Genomic DNA, 16,834 nt, shown 5'->3' with positions numbered 1-16,834 from the left:
CTTGGACCGGTGCAGTCAGGTTGGGAACTCCCTCCCTGGGGTTCGGCTCTGCTGCTGGGTCACCATCTGGTGGACAAAGAGGGGAAGTGGGGGCGACATACGGACACATATGCCACGCACACACACACAGACAGAGACAGACAGAAGAGAGGGTCGTCTGGCTCCCTCTCTGAGCACTCCGGGACCTCCTCAGGGGGCACAGCCAGGATCTCGGGAGGCGCGACCTTCTCGTCGCCCGCCAGTGCTTGGTCTTCTTGCCCCGGATCCTGACTGGCGCTGGATGTGGTGGAGGGGCAGAGTTCGATCCCTGGCTCAGGCTCTGGCCGATCAAACTCCGCCCTCAGTCTCTGCTGGAAGTCCCGAAAACTGCGGTCTGTCTCTCCCTGCTGCCAGAGGGCTGCGCTCCAGCCCCATGCTGACCCAAGCAGACACGATAGGATGGTGGTGGTCTTATCAGTGTCTGCTGCCCCACTGAAGGGTCCCGGGACAATTGGGCTGTCCCACACGGGGCTGGGCACGTCGCTGGAGATGGTGGTAGGTGTGGGTGTGGAGGGGGGTGGACGTTCTCCAGCAGGTGTGGGCGCTGGTGCTGCGCTGCCATTTCGCTGGGGAACGTCCGGGCAGAGGGAAGGCGGGTCGGCGACTGGAGCAGGAATGGAGGATTCCCTGCGAGGCAGTCCCGGCAGCGCAGTTGCTGGCTGGCGACCTCCCGTCGCCCTCTTCCACCAGCTTTCCTCACACTGCTGGGAGGGACGTGGGTTTCCACGGACCTCGTGACGATCCTGGATGGGCGCGATGGGCGGAGCCATCCCGGCACCGACTGCCCAAACGGCGTCATCCTGGTCGTCGTCCGTGTCCACCTCGTACCCCCGGAAGTCACATGGGTCATCACGGACGCCGCGATGACCTCGGACGCGCACGCTGGGCGGAGCCATCCCGGCAACGACCGCCCACCAAAAATCCACGTCATCATCGCTTTCGTCATCCGTGTCCTCCCACCGGTGACTCCGAGTGTCGTCCACCCTGCGGACATCCTGGACCCATGGCGCGATAAGCTCCCATGGGCAGAACTCTGGCCATTCGGGCTGGAGGCTGCCCACCTCCTCGCTGGAGGAACGCCGCCGTTGTTGTTGCCGCTTCTCACCCCCCTGGAAGTGACGTGGGTCCCCACGGACCTTGCGACGATCGCAGACTGGTGCGATGGGCGGAGCCCAACTCTCATCTCCCGTGCTCTCGTCGTCGTCCGTGTCGTCCCAGTCCATGGGGAGCCTTGCCAGCAGAGCGCAGAGTTCTTGGCTCGACATGCCGAAGATCGTGGGGGTCGCATCTTCTGCGCTCGCTGCCCACGTCACTTCCTCGCTGCTGCCGACGCCCACGTCCTCGCTCCGCCCACTCACCCGCCGACGTTGTCGCCCGGGTTTCGCGGAGTTTCCCGGGGGTGACGTCATCACGTGGCGCCGCGTACCACGGCTTCTCGGGGAGAAAACGCTCCACCAGAACGGGCGGCGCGTCTCTCCCCTGCCCTCCGCGTTCGCCGCGCCGCGCTGCGTCCTTCGCGGCGTTTCTTCTCCTCTGTTTTCCACCTCCGCGCTTTTGGGTGGGTCGCTGGCATTCTGTCACGACTACGGACTTACGGGGGAAGGAAGCGCAGAGGTCTGACATGCTGGGAACGGGGTTTTATTAACAATAAACAAAGAAATACAAATAAAGACTGGCGCGGTGGCCGAAAACGAATTTAACTTAAATAAAGAACATAAACTAACCCGTAGGCGTGTGGCGATTGCCAGAACTCAAAAACACATGAAACTAAACCAGGTCAAGTTCGTGCAGAGAGTCCACGAAAATGTCAGCGACCCCGAACGGGCGGAAACTTCCGGCATTTATGGGGCGTCAGGATTGAGTTCCGGTGTGGAGCCCAGCTGCAGGCAATCCTGACATCAATAGCCACTAAAGTGTAAAAGCTGACCTGCCCTCAGTGTAAAGGATAAAGGAGAACCTCCATCTTTAGCTTCAATGTAGTAGCTTAAATCAAATTAAATGTGAACATTTGCAATTGTAATGTAGTCTTGCAATATTACAGCATAATATGGCTGCCCACTGTTCACCAAGGGTGATGGTTAAAAGCAGAGGACACATTTTGTTGTGTCACCATGTGCTGTGCTTCACAATGACAATCACAAAAGTAACATTTCAGATGATTATTTAGATGATGATTTTAAATAGATTTTGCACTCTAAATAGTACAGTTTCATGTAATAAATGTGTTTCACAAAGCATTTTTTAGTAACACAAAAGTAAAAGCTGTAAGCATGTAGTTTTCATATGTCAGATCAGTAGACTAGGCCTGGGTGGACTCTCGACATATTACTATTTCCTGATATAACATCAACATTATCATTTTTGGCACAAACAAACAAACAAATAAATTAATTAATGAATGTAATAGTATTAAGTATTGTATGTAATAGTATTTAAAAAAGGGTTTTCAATCAATATGCATAGCAATTTCAATACTGACCATGATCACATTAGAAATTTGAGCAGAAACATTATGATACTTACATTGACCAATCCAAAGTAGTGTTCATTAATTGGAAACTGCTCCGGACCGATGTCTTTCTCCAGAGCAGAGGCATTGGTGCCCTTCAAGAAGACAGAACAAGGGTCATTAACCACAGTAAACGACAATAAGCACTGCACGGTGAAATCCGCAAGCTCGCCCGAGGGACACAGGCCTGGGTGTACAGGTGGTAGACGATGTTCCCTTTGCTCCTCAGCCACCGTGGTGTCCGAAGTATCATTACCGGAGGACAGAGAGCTATGGACATCTGGATGTAAATATTAAATAACGGCTGGCACGGCAGGCTTTTGGGGCACCGTTTGCAGTGGTTAATACCACATGAGTCTGGTAACAAATCAAAGATGATTTCTTTCAATGACTCCATTAACTTAATTTCTTTACAAATTGAGATCTGCTTTGTTGCAACAGAGTGTAACTGTACATTCTTTGCAATAAAATTAACATTAACAATACAAAATATTTAAGCTATATTCTTAGAGAATTTGAAAAATTGGTTGGACTACAAACTGCAGCCATGCCATCAAGGGCATTAAATGTTTGGTGGCTTCAGTTCTTAGAAGGTTCAGAAGGAAGTTGGTTTAGAGGTTTAGTTTGGCTTCTTGTGTTACTAATATTGTCATTGTCTTTATGGTGGACTACTTGTTCATTTAAATCATTGGCTGATCCAAGGCTCAGGGTCACATGCTACACTGGTCACACATCTAGAAAAGAGACTTGCACTGGTTGTTGGGAGTGTGTAAACCCTTTTTAATTTGAATTCAGTATTTTAATTCTAATCTGGGTGACATGTTCAGAAAGACTGGCCATCGCCGTGTATTTGTAGCTGCGGACCTGCATCACCAGAAAATGCAGCTCATCCCATTCTCCTCTGTCTAACAGGCACACCAAAAGATCTCTATACGCTTATTATCTCGGCCGTGCCATAACTTTTTCAGGATGTCTCTGAAAATATCACATTCCATGCTCTACAAATCAACTATTACATGCTTAATCTGACATTTTTAAATAAAACCTACTGAAATCTATGGATTAAGACACTTTCCAGTGAAATGGGCAGCTGGAATTAGTTTTCCATTCAGTCCTGATACTTGTGAAATGGAGAAGCCTGACGACTATACTGTAGTCCTGGAATTTCTCGGCTATCTTTGGTTTTCATGTATTCTCTGACAACAGCAACTGGAGACTGCCACAGGCCTTAACCACCCAGTAACCACTGGGCTCCCTGTCCCACTCACTGCTGCAAGTCTGATGGCCATGTTGCGTATGCTTTACTCTTGGCGTCTTGCGTAACTACAACTCTGCCACGCAAATACGCACTAAAGCCACTCGTTGTTACACTTTGTTACACCAGGGGCCCAAAATTTACGGGATCGCGTCCGGCAAGGCAAATGAAGCACTGCATTATGGGATCTGTAGTTCGTGTGTTATCAGCGCTTCACATCGCCGGGCCATTATAATAGATCTATAATAGATCTGTTACATCGTTTTGATTGGCTGTAAAGACACGAGAGACCAATGCAAGTATGTCTGCGCAGCCAAGATGCAAACAGAGATCTGTACCGTTTCGTACTATCAAGGGCTGAAATTATCGCACATTGTTTGAGTTTGGGAATTAAAGATCGCACGTCGTACGGGGGGGTATCGTACAAACACGACATTTGTCGTACGTCTGGCCACACTGGTGAGCGGCACCCACGCGATGACGTCATGCAAATGGCCGGCGCGCGCTCGGCTGACGACACGAAGGCACGTGACGGGGCGCAGAACTACGGGCGAAAGTGGCGGCGGCGGCGGAACTTCGCAAATGCCAGCATCCCACCGCAAGAAAACGCGTGAGACGCGCGAAGACGCAGGTGCGACGTCCCGCGGGTGCTGAATGGCCACTTAAATACAGATTAGCCTAGTTCTGTTCTGTTCGGACGTCTGTGGTGGGCTTTCATTCACGCCGTCCTGGTCGCAGAAGATGCTCCGCTCGTCCGTCCGGCATTTAGAGCAAGATCTCGCCTTTTAGAAAAAGGCCCCGACGCCAAGGCTGCACGATAAAGGTTCATCTCAGCCCAGCGCATTAAGACACGCGAGTATTTGCACAGTCCCGAAGATGCGATCAGCAGGAGCAGTGGGCTTGTTCGTGGCAGCTCGACCAAGGGTATCCCACCATGCCCTGTCCGGTGTAGCTAGCAATTGATAGGACTCGAGGGTTACTCACCATATTACAAATGGACGCGATATTTCTGACAGTCATTTAGTTTACAGGGTCCGCCTCAATGCCATCTTTATGAAAGTAAAAACATGCTTTCAATGATAGTGGTGGGGAAAAATGTGTTGCGCAGCTCGGACAAGAGTCCAGGCTGCAATCCCAGTTGTTAAAAAAAAAGAAGGATGTAACTGTTTCGCCCAAAAGGAATATCCTCACTGCCCTCAAACCCTGTGTGCTGCTATGTGCATCGTGCACGAAGTTTTTTTTAAAGAAATAAAAATAAAAAAGAACGGCTTTATTGCTGCCTAGCTACTTCATAATTTCTAGTAGCGATAACTATATAATTTGTTAAATTACGGATGCATTTGTATACGACATCCATAACCAGCGGCGGCAGGTTGCGAGCAGTGGATTGCGTCCTAGCTCCATAGGCCCCGCCTACCCGAGGGAGAAGATGATGTTGACTGACGGCACTGCCAGCCAATCAGGACAGAGAACCTGCGACATGTTCTGACTGGTGACCAATGATATTTCCGCGATGAGCAGGCTTACTACCGCTCTGTTAAAGTTGTACGACATTGGTTTAAAACATTGTCTATATGAAATACGGATTTTTAAACCTACATAGTCATCAGAATGTCATAACTATGTGAATAAATGGACCTTTATAAAAGGAATAGATATAAAACGAAACAACAATAGTCAATATGTATTCTAAAAGAGAACTGTTAGCCAGTTTATTATTATCATTTATTACACATTAAAATTAGAAATTACTAATGCTAATTTTACTTACACCAATGTCCTTACTGCGCACAACACCGGGACACAATGCTTGTTTATTGGTTAATATCATACGTAAGACACTTGACACATGGTCACTGATTTTAATGCATAAAATTCCAGTATAGAGACACAGGTGTCGTGCTTTTCCTCGGTTAATCCAGGATCGATGGCGATTGAAACACGATCAGCGTTTGCGCGTCATTCGTCTGCAGACACGGGGGATCCGGGCCTTCTTATTCACTCGCTCACTGTGTGCGTGTGCCTTTAAGACGCCGACGTGCGCGTCACGTGTTCACCAGCGGCAGCGACCGCTTTAAGTCCCGCCCCCGGACTTCCCGTTTCTGCAGCGGCGCGTCGACGAGGAAGGTGTGTAAGCTTCTCTTGTTCCTCCACATCTGATAACCTGAACTGAGTAGGATTTTCGCTTTGCCAAAACGCCATGATTTTGTTAAGTGTTTTTGGATTTTAATGGGGGCGTAAATGTACGTTTCGAAGTGTACTAGCTCGCTTCGTTATTTTATGTATTAATGTTAGGCTACTGCATGCAACGTAGCATCTGTTTGCCTTCATGTCCTCATTGCTTCTGTGTAGGTGTTCGTAGTTGTATTGCTTTCACGTTTGTTGTACGTGTTGAGCTGAGCCACGTGGTCTGGCCCCACGTGGCCATTGGAGGCCTGCTCCAATGGCGATCTCATTGCCGACTGGATCAAGCTTGATTTGTTCTACAGGGTGGTCCATTTATATGGATACACCTTAATAAAATGGGAATGGTTGGTGATATTAACGTCCTGTTTGTGGCACATTAGTGAATGTGAGGGTGCAGACTTTTCAAGATGGGTGGTGGCCATTTTGAAGTCGGCCATCTTTTTTTTTTTTTTTCCCAATAGGAAGAGGGTCATGTGACATCAATGGTGTGCTTGATTTTTAACAACTTTATTCTGTCATGATTTATTTTCTCTTTGTTCACAGTCATTGACATGTCGAAGAGGTTAACACGTGAGGAGCGGATCAAAATTGTGTTGCTATCTGGTGAACGCAGTAACCGGGTCATTGCAGCAGATTTCAATGCAAGACACCCTACTAGATTACCCATCTCCCATGCTACAGTTAGCAAACTGCTTGCTAAATTTCGTGAAACTGGTTCAGTGTTGGATTTGTCAAAATGTGGACGCATGAAAACTGTCATAAGAAGAAACATCAGTGGCTGTCCTAGCTTCATTCAGCAAGAGCCCACAGTGTAGCACTCGCCGCATGTCGCTGGAGAGTGGCATTAGTCGAACGTCCCTTCGGCGGATATTAGCTACTCACAAATGGCACCCATACAAACTCCAGCTACTGCAGCAAAAGTGATGGTTTGGTGTGGTATATGGGGTACAATGATAGTGGGGCCATTCTTCATCAATGGAAACCTCAAGGCCACTGGATATTTGAAATTGCTACATGATGATGTGTTTCCCTCTTTATGCACTGAAGCTGGCACGTTCCCTGAGTTTTTTTTCCTGCAAGTTGGTGAACCACCACATCAGGTCCGGGCATTCCTAGATGAACAGTTTCCTGGAAAGTGGATTGGTCATTGTGGGCCAGTTGAATGACCCCCAAGGTCTCCCGATCTGACCCCCTTAGACTTTTATCTTTGGGGTCATCTGAAGGCAATTGTTTATGGTGTAAAGATACGAGATGTGCAGCACCTGAAACTACGGATACTGGAAGCCTGTGCTGTCATTTCTCCTGCAGTGTTGCTATCAGTGTGTGAAGAGTGGGAAAAGAGGGTTGCATTGACAATCCAACACAATGGGCAGCACATTGACCACATTTTATAAGTGGTCAGAAACTTGTAAGTAACTCATGAAAGATTAAAATTACATTAAAACCAAGCAAACCATCGTTTTTCTTGTGAAATTGCCGATAAATTTGATGTCATATGACATTCTTCCTATTGAAAAAAACAAAAGTTGGATCCAAGATGGCCGACTTCAAAATTGCCACTATGGTCTCCACCCATCTTGAAAAGTTTGCCCCCTCACTAATACTAATGTACCACAAACAGGGTGTTAATATCACCAACCATTCCCATTTTATTAAGGTGTATCCATATAAATGGCCCACTCTAGTTTCTTTACCAATGTTAATCTGTTGCCTGTATAGCTGTACGGTTTTGAAATGTGGGTGGAAAGGTCTCATGTGCCACGTTTGTCTTTTCCAGGTATTAAGGTGATCTGGACGCCTGCAGCACACAAGTAACATTTCACAGGTAAATTATTACACACAACGTCTGAACGTGGATAAAGGATTCTCCAAAATCTTAAGTGTAAACTCAGAAGTCCTTGCTTTGAATCCAGATGTGAGCTACACTTGTAATATGCTGTTAATTTATATTGGTGATGTGTAATTATTATATTTGTTCATTACCTGCAGGACCATGAACCAGGTCTCTACCTGTGTTGAGCGGGGTTTGCAGTGGCTGATGCCCTTGTATGGTAAATGACCAGCACAGTGTTGCTTTATCATTTCCGACTCATTAATGTGACCTTGCAAATTGCTAAATATGACTACCTTGATCACTGTTGACCCCTTAAAGCTTTGCCCACTGGAGGTTCACTGTATCTCTAGTGTCCATTGAAGGGGGGTAGAGCGAACCTCTCAAAAACCTGGGGCAGGGGCCACACCTCTGCCTCTGGACCTGTCGGGAGTAACAAATCATCTAAAAAGGGCTTGAAGCCTCCTGTCCATTAATCCTGTTTTTTAACGTGTTTTGAATTCCTTTCTTAGGGACCACTGTAAATTGTGGAAAATGAAGACCTATAGGGTGAGGTTTGCTTCTTTCTGGCTAATGTTCATCCCCTTTTTTTTGCCCATTTACGACCCGAAGTGTCCTAAATGTTGAACGCAGGGGGGTAGATAAATTCTCTCATAAACCTAAAGTAAAGGCAATTTCCTTGCTTTGGATCCTGTCGGGAGAAACACTGATATTTTGTGCACTTGTTCCATGTGAAGTGCATGTGATGTGCTGTTAAGTATGTATTTGTACATTACCTGCAGGTCCGTGAACCAGGCAGGCCTCCGCTTGTGCTTCAGATGGGTTTGTGATGCCCTTAAGGTAAATGAATGTCCAGATCAGTTATGATTTCTGATCTATAATTTGCTAAAAGCGACTACCTTGGTATATGTGGGTGGTAGTAGCCTAGTGGGTAACACACTCGCCTATGAACCAGAAGAACCAGGTTCAAATCCCACTTACTACCATTGTGTCCCTGAGCAAGACACTTAACCCTAAATTGCTCCGGGGGGGACTGTCCCTGTAACTACTGATTGTAAGTCGCTCTGCATGAGGGCATCCTGATAAATACTGTAAATGTTGATGCTGCACATTAGTCACTGTTATTCCCTAAACCTTTGCCTACTGGAAGTTAAGTGTATCTCTTGTGTCCATTAAAGCCCGCTGACGTTAATCCCCTTTTTTTGCCCATTTACGACCTGTAGTGTCCTAAATGTTGAACGCAGGGGGGTAGATAAATTCTCTCATAAACCTAAAGTAAAGGCAATTTCCTTGCTTTGGATCCTGTCGGGAGAAACACTGATATTTTGACCACTTGTTCCATGTGAAGTGCATGTGATGTGCTGTTAAGTATGTATTTGTACATTACCTGCAGGTCCGTGAACCAGGCAGGCCTCTGCTTGTTTCAGATGGGTTTGTGATGCCCTTAAGGTAAATTAATGTCCAGAACAGTTATAAATTCTGATCTATAATTTGCTAAAAGCGACTACCTTGATCTATGTTGATGCTGCACATTAGTCACAGTTATTTCCTAAATCTTTGCCTACTGTAGGTTCACTTTATCTCTCGTGTCCATTAAAGGGGGGTAGGATATAAAACGAAGACTTTTTATAGGGTGAGGTTTGCTTCTTTCTGGCTAACGTTCATCCCCCTTTTTTGCCCATTTATGACCCTAAGTGTCCTAAATGTCGAACGCAGGGGGGTAGATAAATTCTCTCATAAACCTAAAGTAAAGGCAATTTCCTTGCTTTGGATCCTGTCGGGAGAAATACATCTATGGTGTATTTTGGAGCTTATTCTGAACTGATGAGCTAATATAACTTGTGGTTTCTGGTGTTTAGGTCTTAATACCTTGGAAATATTGTTAGGACTGCAGGGTGGAGCAGAACATTTGAGTTCGTGTGCAGGTGAGCCCCATTTCAGAACTACTTCTGGTCTATTTCCTGTTCATGGATTAAGCCTAGTCTAAGACTAAAAGCTCTTTGAATGGAGCTCTTCATTGGGGTGCTCTTAATATTGGACTAGGCTTATTCCATGAATGGGGACACTGACTTTAATAATGGGGAATTCCCTGAATTTTCTAGTACTATTCTATTCTTAGTGTATTTTGCTGTCGTACTTATTTCATCTTGGCAATTTGTGTTGTAAATTGTTCTGAGCTTTTCTTTTCTCTCTCTCCTCTACAGTTACTCCTGAAATGCTGTTACTAGAATCTGGATGTTTGTGGAAGTGACCATGTTTTTGCCCCATGGTCTTTAATGTCTCAAATTTTCCAAGAGGATACATTTTAATTGTGATGTACGGATGATTGCGGAGGAACTTTTTTCCTCCGAGATGCTTAAATATATCAATTGAATAAAGAAAAAAGTGACAAGATACTTAAGTCTTCATTAATCTTCTTAGTTGTGGCTAATGGAAGCATGGAAAAACTGCAGTATTGACTTAATACTCTCAAAGGACCCTACAAATTCTTCCATCAAGGTGTAATGAGCCATGAATGGGTTTGGTGGTTTAAAAATAAAAATGTGCATTAGGCCTTCTCAAGGGCACAGTAGAAGATTAGTACCTGATAAATGCCCTTGCACAATGTCTAGTGCCTGAGCAGGTATGTAATGAGGCCTCCGGCTGTACTGTTAGCTGCCCTTGTGGTAGTAAGTGGTGGTAATTAGCTATGAGGTCATGTCTCCACTGCTCTGGGTGTCTCATGAGGGAATGGGCAGAAGTAATGTTTTGCAAACGTCTCATTGTCTTTAACCAATTTCAACTTTTTTAAAGTAAGCGTTGTTGAAATGTGACAAGTGGAGTATAAGTAATTTAAGTATGTCAGACTCAATGGACCTTTCAATTTCATGCATCAGGCCTCTGTTGATCCATGTTCAGCTTTGTTTTAGCTAAGAAGATGGGACTTCCTAATGAACAGTTCCGTGTCTGCACTGATTCCTTGGTCACCCCTTTCTAGTAGCAGTTCTGTTTAGATGCTGATTATGAATAACAGCCATGTGCAGCCAAGTTTGTATTTGTTGCTCTCTTGACATTGAGAATGGGAATCATTTTGAATATTTAAGTAAACAAGCATAGGCACCAATGAACAGTGCATGAAGCATAACTACACAAACTGACCAATGACATTCAAAAGTCACAGACATTCAGGCAAGACACCAGTTTTATAAATATATACACTAATGACAGCAATGTCTCATGCTCCTCACTAGCCTCATGATGTTATTCTAAGGCAATGTGTTTCCACTCTCCACAAGTGCCAGGTTCTGCCACGTCACATGGGTGTGTGGTCCGATCATTCAGTCTCTGCTTCCACTGGTCAACTCCTGCAGGACCATGTTGACCTCAGAGTATCACCCGACCTCGCCTTCTCCAGAACGGTACATCACCGCTAGGTCACATGTCTTGTGCCCCCTGCAAACGTTGACAGCGGCGTCTTGGTGTCAGTGGAGTCACCTGCAACAGTCGTCTTGCATTCAGCCAAAGCGGTGGAGTTGGGTGCGAATGGTTTGCCTGGAAACCCTAAACGACATGTTCTCTTCGTTTTCTTCTGTAAGCTACTTCTGATTCTGTGTGGGTGAGCTTTGAGGTTATCATTGGGATTCAGAAGGTGTGTTGCAATCCAGCAGATAATAAACGTGGAACGGCTATGAAAGAAGCATAACTGTACAAACCTACATCATATAAACACGCCATGCAAGTATGCTGGGCAACATGCCTTTTGTTTCCGTTTTCTCAGAATTCCTTGAACAATAGAACTCCTATTAAAATCCCTGCCAAAAATGTGAAACGAATCGAGTGCAATAAATAACTCGTCATCAAGGAAAGCGGGGGCGGAGAGGAGAAAGCTTTTAGGTGGTTTAAATGGAACAGTATGGTGCTGACAGATTGGCGGGCCGGTTCGGAGCGTTGCGATCGTAAATGGCCCCCGCTAAAAATGAGGCTGGAGCTCCACAATGTATCGGAGTGCAGTTGGTCCGAGAATAAGGTGCTTGAGAGGTCTGTTTACAACCAAACAATCATTTTTTATTTCGACCAGAAACTTCCTGATGGTGATTATGACTCTGCCTCCTCCTGAAATGACTGTAATTTGCCTGATTGCTGCTGGAGGCCTTTCCCCCACGCTTCCATTCGCGCACAAATTTTCTTATGAAATGTGGAGCATGTGAGACTTCAGCCGATTCCCAGCACAGAATCATATTTCTCCAGTTAGTTGGACTGTTTGTGTACTTGAAGAGCCCTCGGATCTGAAAAATGATTCAATTCTAGAGAAAAGGGGAGGGCTTTAAAAAATAGAAGCACAATGTTGATAAAAAGCCATATAGCTAGAAATAAATCCATTATAAATTCATAAAAAGCTTTTAGAAGCCATAAAAAGGCAGATTGCAGGCCCCTGGGCAGAGGGAACGTGGCTTTCTCGTACGGCCGCCTGCCACGAACGTGACGGCTGGCCTGAAGCCTCACCCGCTAATTATGTGACCGATGAAGTGCGGCTGGGTTCTGAATCCTTGTTTTTAATGGTTCTCAGATGGAAAGTGGGTGGGTTTGGTGGGTCAGTGCTCAGCACATTTTCTGGCAGGAGGCCGGCTGGAGCCAGAAAGCCTCAGCTGAACTTTTTGTGACGTTCCAGTCCTTGTTTGGGCTTCAAGGACACAAAGACGTGTGCGTCTCTCTTTCTCTGTCTCGTCTGCATGAGGACACGGAACTCCAGTAAGGATGCGACCTACCTCCTGCACGTCCACCAGAGAACAAACAGCTGAATTATGCAGCATTTCCTCTCCTTGCAACTAAAAAATTGATTTGACACAATCCTGAGTCAGTCCAGTCCTGGCTTTTGTTGCATCGGTGCATGATAATTCCGAACACTCTTCGTATGTTTCTTCAGTCCAACCTGACTGCATATCCCCCCTCTCTCTGTCCCTGAGTGAATAAAAGTAATTTGGTCTTTATGGGAACAGAAAAGAATTTTTGTCAGCTTCTCTGGATGACTACATTTGCCACAGTTTTGGAGCATGTGTGTGTTAGCGTGTGTTGAAATGCTCTCGACGGTCACTGGCTTACAAGCACTTCATGAATCACGTGCTCAGGCTCCTTCTCATTGCTCCTTGAACATTGCTTAACATTGCGTGCTTCAACAACAATGGATTGCTGCTCTAATTGTCCAGTCTCTGTCCTAAGTGAGGGCTGCATAATGAAATAGCATTAAAAGTTGACACTGTGTTGCGGGAATACAATCTAAACAGAGCGACAGCAGTATGTTGGCAGATCTTGAAATTTTCTTGGGTTTAGCGGAAATTAAATGGGATGGTTTTGGTGCGTCACAAGCGGACACTGAATTGAGTTTTGTTGATCAGCCCATCACACAAAAAGCTGGAATGTACCCCAGTCATGTACTCTATGGACAGTATGGAGAGTATGATGCAGGCCAATCTTAAGTAGACAAGTTCTTAGCAAAGGAGCTATTTGTGGGCTGTTGGACATCATCCACACTGGCATAGAGAAGTGTGTAATCACAGCAAAAGTCGTGCTTTGTAGAGCACAAACTATTAAACATTGTTCTTACTGTATAACCCTATGTATATTATTTCATATTTTCTGAGCGTTTTTTTCTACACAGTAGACATAACTCATATATACAACAATTCACACATACGGCACATTAGGCCTGACATTCCCAGTTTGGTCCTCTGTGAGGAAACGAGTACATTTGCAGGCCCTACGGTGCACCTGTTTCATGTCCAGTCACCTGAGAAACAAGACAGGTTGCCATGGAAACCGCAGAACAAAGGATGCAGTGTGTGAGGGCAAAGGAGTTCATCTCTGGCCGTCTTACAGTAGCGCAGTTACAGAAAGTGTTGGTGTGTCGCTGAATGAGGCTGAAACTGAGTATAAATGTGTGGTGTGAGACAGACTCTGACATTGAAAGAAAGATTCTTTGTTGGAGCAGTGATTGTGCGTGTGTGTGTGTGTGCGTGTGTGTGTGCACGTGAGGTCTGCGGAAGGAAATGGTGAGTTAATCCGAGACAAAACATCTGTTCAGAAAAAGCTGTCTTTTAAGCCCTTGTGTTTTTTTTGTTCTTTGCTCCGTTGTGTGAAAGTTTTTGTCTAAAACAGCATCAGGCAACGCTGCTTCTGCCACTGACCATCATTAGAAAAGCTTCTTATGTGAAGTCAGACAGAGCCAAGCAATTTCTGGCTGTGGAAGTCTGAGAAGGAAAAATGAGGACATACTGCTACACACACACCGAATAAAGCTATAAATAATATGATTTTTGATATAACTCAATTATGACACTGTTGGTTACTTCATAAATATTTGGAATACAATATATCAATAAGCACATTATAAATGGCCTTATTTTTCTTCACATGACATCAGCATTAATGTGGTCATTAATTGTACGAGTTGCTGGTAAAAATGCTAGTAACACTCCCGTATGTTAAAGCGCTATGACGAGGCGAGCCGTCGGAGAGTAACGAACATCAGAAAAGATGGAGAAAGAAAAACAGGTCAAGATCTTGTATGGAGTGCATTACAGGCAGGGTGGCTCCGTGAATGGGCACGCATAAGACTTTTGAATCATTTCTGAACCTGAAGAGCTCCACTTTCCCAGTTTAACCCCGTACTTTTTGTCTCCTCTCTTTACTCTCATTTCCTTTCTTTCTTTGCCCCCCCTTCGGGGCAGCATCTTCTGCTCATTCTCTGTGTTTATGTAACCCACTTTTCCGCAGAACTGGAGTTGTGGAGCGGCAGAAGCCCACAGCCCTCGCGCCACCCTCGGCCGCCCCCGTCTCCATCGCCTCCCTTTCATTAGGTTGCTGGAAGGATAATCACATTAAAGCTCTCAATACCAATTTAATGTGATGTTCCCAGTACCTCGGAGGGGCACAGTACCTGAGCAGACTTCCCCTGAGGTTGCTGATGCAGCAAGCCATTACGACTGAGGGAGTGTGTGTGTGTGTGTGTGTGTGTGTGTGTGTGTGTAGGTGTGTGTGGGTGGGTGTGTTTGACAAGTGTGTTAATTGCAATTTCCATCAAGGCAGAGGGTATGCTGCTGTTTTGTATTATTCCTCAACTCCGACCTTTCAGTTTTATCACACACACACACACAGACACACACACACACACACACACACACACACACACACACACACACACACACACACACACACTTACCAGAAAGCCACACAAAGGAACACAGTGTAGTCTTAAGGAGGCACACTTTGTTCCCCTTTCTTATGGGAATACTCATGCCATAACAGGGGGCGCGTGAGTGACGCATGTCCTCTCATCACCCTTCACTCCCTCCCATTCTATCCATCACAGCCGCCACCCATTGGGTGGTACGCCGTGTTTGTACTGCCCCTCTGCAGCATCCTTAAAGAAAACCCACAGCAGCTCTTCCAGTCCGTCCCCTTCTGAGTGGCCTCAGCCTTGTGTCTCTCGGTCACGTTAAGCGACTTCAGCGGACCTGAGGACGGACAGGAAGCAGCAGCGTGTCTCTTAACCTCTCAATCACAGTTTCACTGGAACCGCAGGCAGCGTTCACACCGGTATCATTAATGGTGCATCCGGCATTACTGCTACTGCGTCTGGATGCAGGAAATGAAGCCTTCAGGAGGAAAAAACGAGTGTGGTTCACATCACAAATCAGCCAAGAAACAGGAAGCAGCTCCCATTGAGACAGAAAGTTGACGCAAGTAGGCAATATTTTTACACAGTACAACTATAAATGTCTTTCGCTGGATCTGAACTTTTGCACGCATGATGCAAGAGCTCGATGGTTGTCCTGAACTCACAATCTTATGCCCTTTAAACATACCTATTGGCTGCCTGGGGACAATCGTTGCTATGGGGCAGTGGTGGCCTAGCGGGTAAGGAAGCAAAGGGTTGCGGGGTCAAATCCTGAACCGCCAAGGTCCCCACACGCTGCTCACTTAGGGCGAATGAGAAAATGCAGAGGACACATTTGTTGATGCTGATGCAGGAGACCCATTTTATCTGATAAAACAAGGTGACCAACACATGCATTGAAATAAGACAATAAGTTAGTGTTCTTCTAGAATGAACAGCAACAGCGGAATATCAGCTGAAGCAGAACTAATCGAGCTGCCATTGCTACAACGACAACCAGTGGCTGATAAAGCTGAACTGTTCTGTGACGGGCACAGATTGTGTTTGTCACTGGGCAAAATAAAGCCAAATATTGCTTAACATACAGAAAAACTAGAAATTATTATTATTAGAGAACATTAGGAACATTATGAAATAGGAAATGTACATACATTTCCAAACCCTCCCAGCACCTTTCAGTCACGTAAAAGTGTGTGTGTATTTTGTGTTGAATGTTTTTTTTATGAATAAGCAACATACCATTTATATTTGTGTTATAATTATTAACCTCTATAACCCTCTGTAGTGTCCATTATTTGTACCCACATTTAGACAGGTTTCCACTTTAATCTGTAGCTGTGTTATTTCATGCACATGAATACCGTGCATCCCATATTTTATGTTACAGCCTTATTCCATTAAATTAAATATTTTTTCCCTTATAATTTTACACAACACCCCATAAAAATGAAAACATTCACAGCATTCACAGACTTTGCTCAATACTTGTGTGGCCTGTCTATCTATCTGTCTATCTAGGATGAAGCAGAATTTAGCACCCCGCTCCAGCACACACACACACACACACACACACACACACACACACACACACACTGAGCCAATGAATCAGCAACAAACATATCAGCAGTGTTTTGATTGGGGGGTTGGATTTCAGGGTTATGAGTGAGCGCCGTGTTTTTTATCTTTACCACATTGTGAGTCACAGGCCCTTTTTGTTGTGTTGTACTCAGCGTGAGCCTACGTGGATGCGTGTGTTAGTCTCCATTTGTGTACAGTGTGTCCCCAAAGAGATCTTTGCCTCCAGGAATGTGCAAGAGTCAGGGTTTGTGTACGGGATGCCTCATCTCTTGCGTCAACAAT

General features: G+C 45.5%; 1 long non-coding RNA gene and 4 other non-coding genes across 6 annotated transcripts; all 5 read left to right on the top strand.

Annotated features, from left to right (window-relative positions):
* The first annotated feature begins 4,319 nt into the window (after nt 1-4,319).
* LOC114774388 (uncharacterized) lies at nt 4,320-10,074 on the top strand. 2 transcript variants are annotated; one of them, XR_003744804.1, is made up of 8 exons: nt 4,320-5,930; nt 7,768-7,815; nt 7,980-8,041; nt 8,334-8,370; nt 8,604-8,661; nt 9,215-9,270; nt 9,681-9,746; nt 10,026-10,074. It is a non-coding gene; the product is annotated as an uncharacterized LOC114774388 (long non-coding RNA). The 2 variants fall into 2 exon arrangements; XR_003744805.1 differs by having other exon boundaries at nt 4,327-4,434.
* On the top strand, nt 8,145-8,262 carry LOC114774394 (small nucleolar RNA SNORA26). The gene has a single exon (XR_003744810.1). It is a non-coding gene; the product is annotated as a small nucleolar RNA SNORA26 (small nucleolar RNA).
* On the top strand, nt 8,413-8,530 carry LOC114774393 (small nucleolar RNA SNORA26). The gene has a single exon (XR_003744809.1). It is a non-coding gene; the product is annotated as a small nucleolar RNA SNORA26 (small nucleolar RNA).
* LOC114774391 (small nucleolar RNA SNORA26) lies at nt 9,024-9,141 on the top strand. Its single transcript, XR_003744807.1, has one exon. It is a non-coding gene; the product is annotated as a small nucleolar RNA SNORA26 (small nucleolar RNA).
* LOC114774392 (small nucleolar RNA SNORA26) lies at nt 9,496-9,613 on the top strand. Its single transcript, XR_003744808.1, has one exon. It is a non-coding gene; the product is annotated as a small nucleolar RNA SNORA26 (small nucleolar RNA).
* Nucleotides 10,075-16,834: the final 6,760 nt, after the last annotated feature.

Source organism: Denticeps clupeoides, unplaced genomic scaffold (genome assembly GCF_900700375.1).
Source record: "Denticeps clupeoides unplaced genomic scaffold, fDenClu1.1, whole genome shotgun sequence".
NCBI classification, from domain to species: Eukaryota; Metazoa; Chordata; class Actinopteri; order Clupeiformes; family Denticipitidae; genus Denticeps; species Denticeps clupeoides.
Note: the sequence above shows the minus strand (reverse complement) of the source record. Positions and strands in the feature narration are given on the sequence as shown.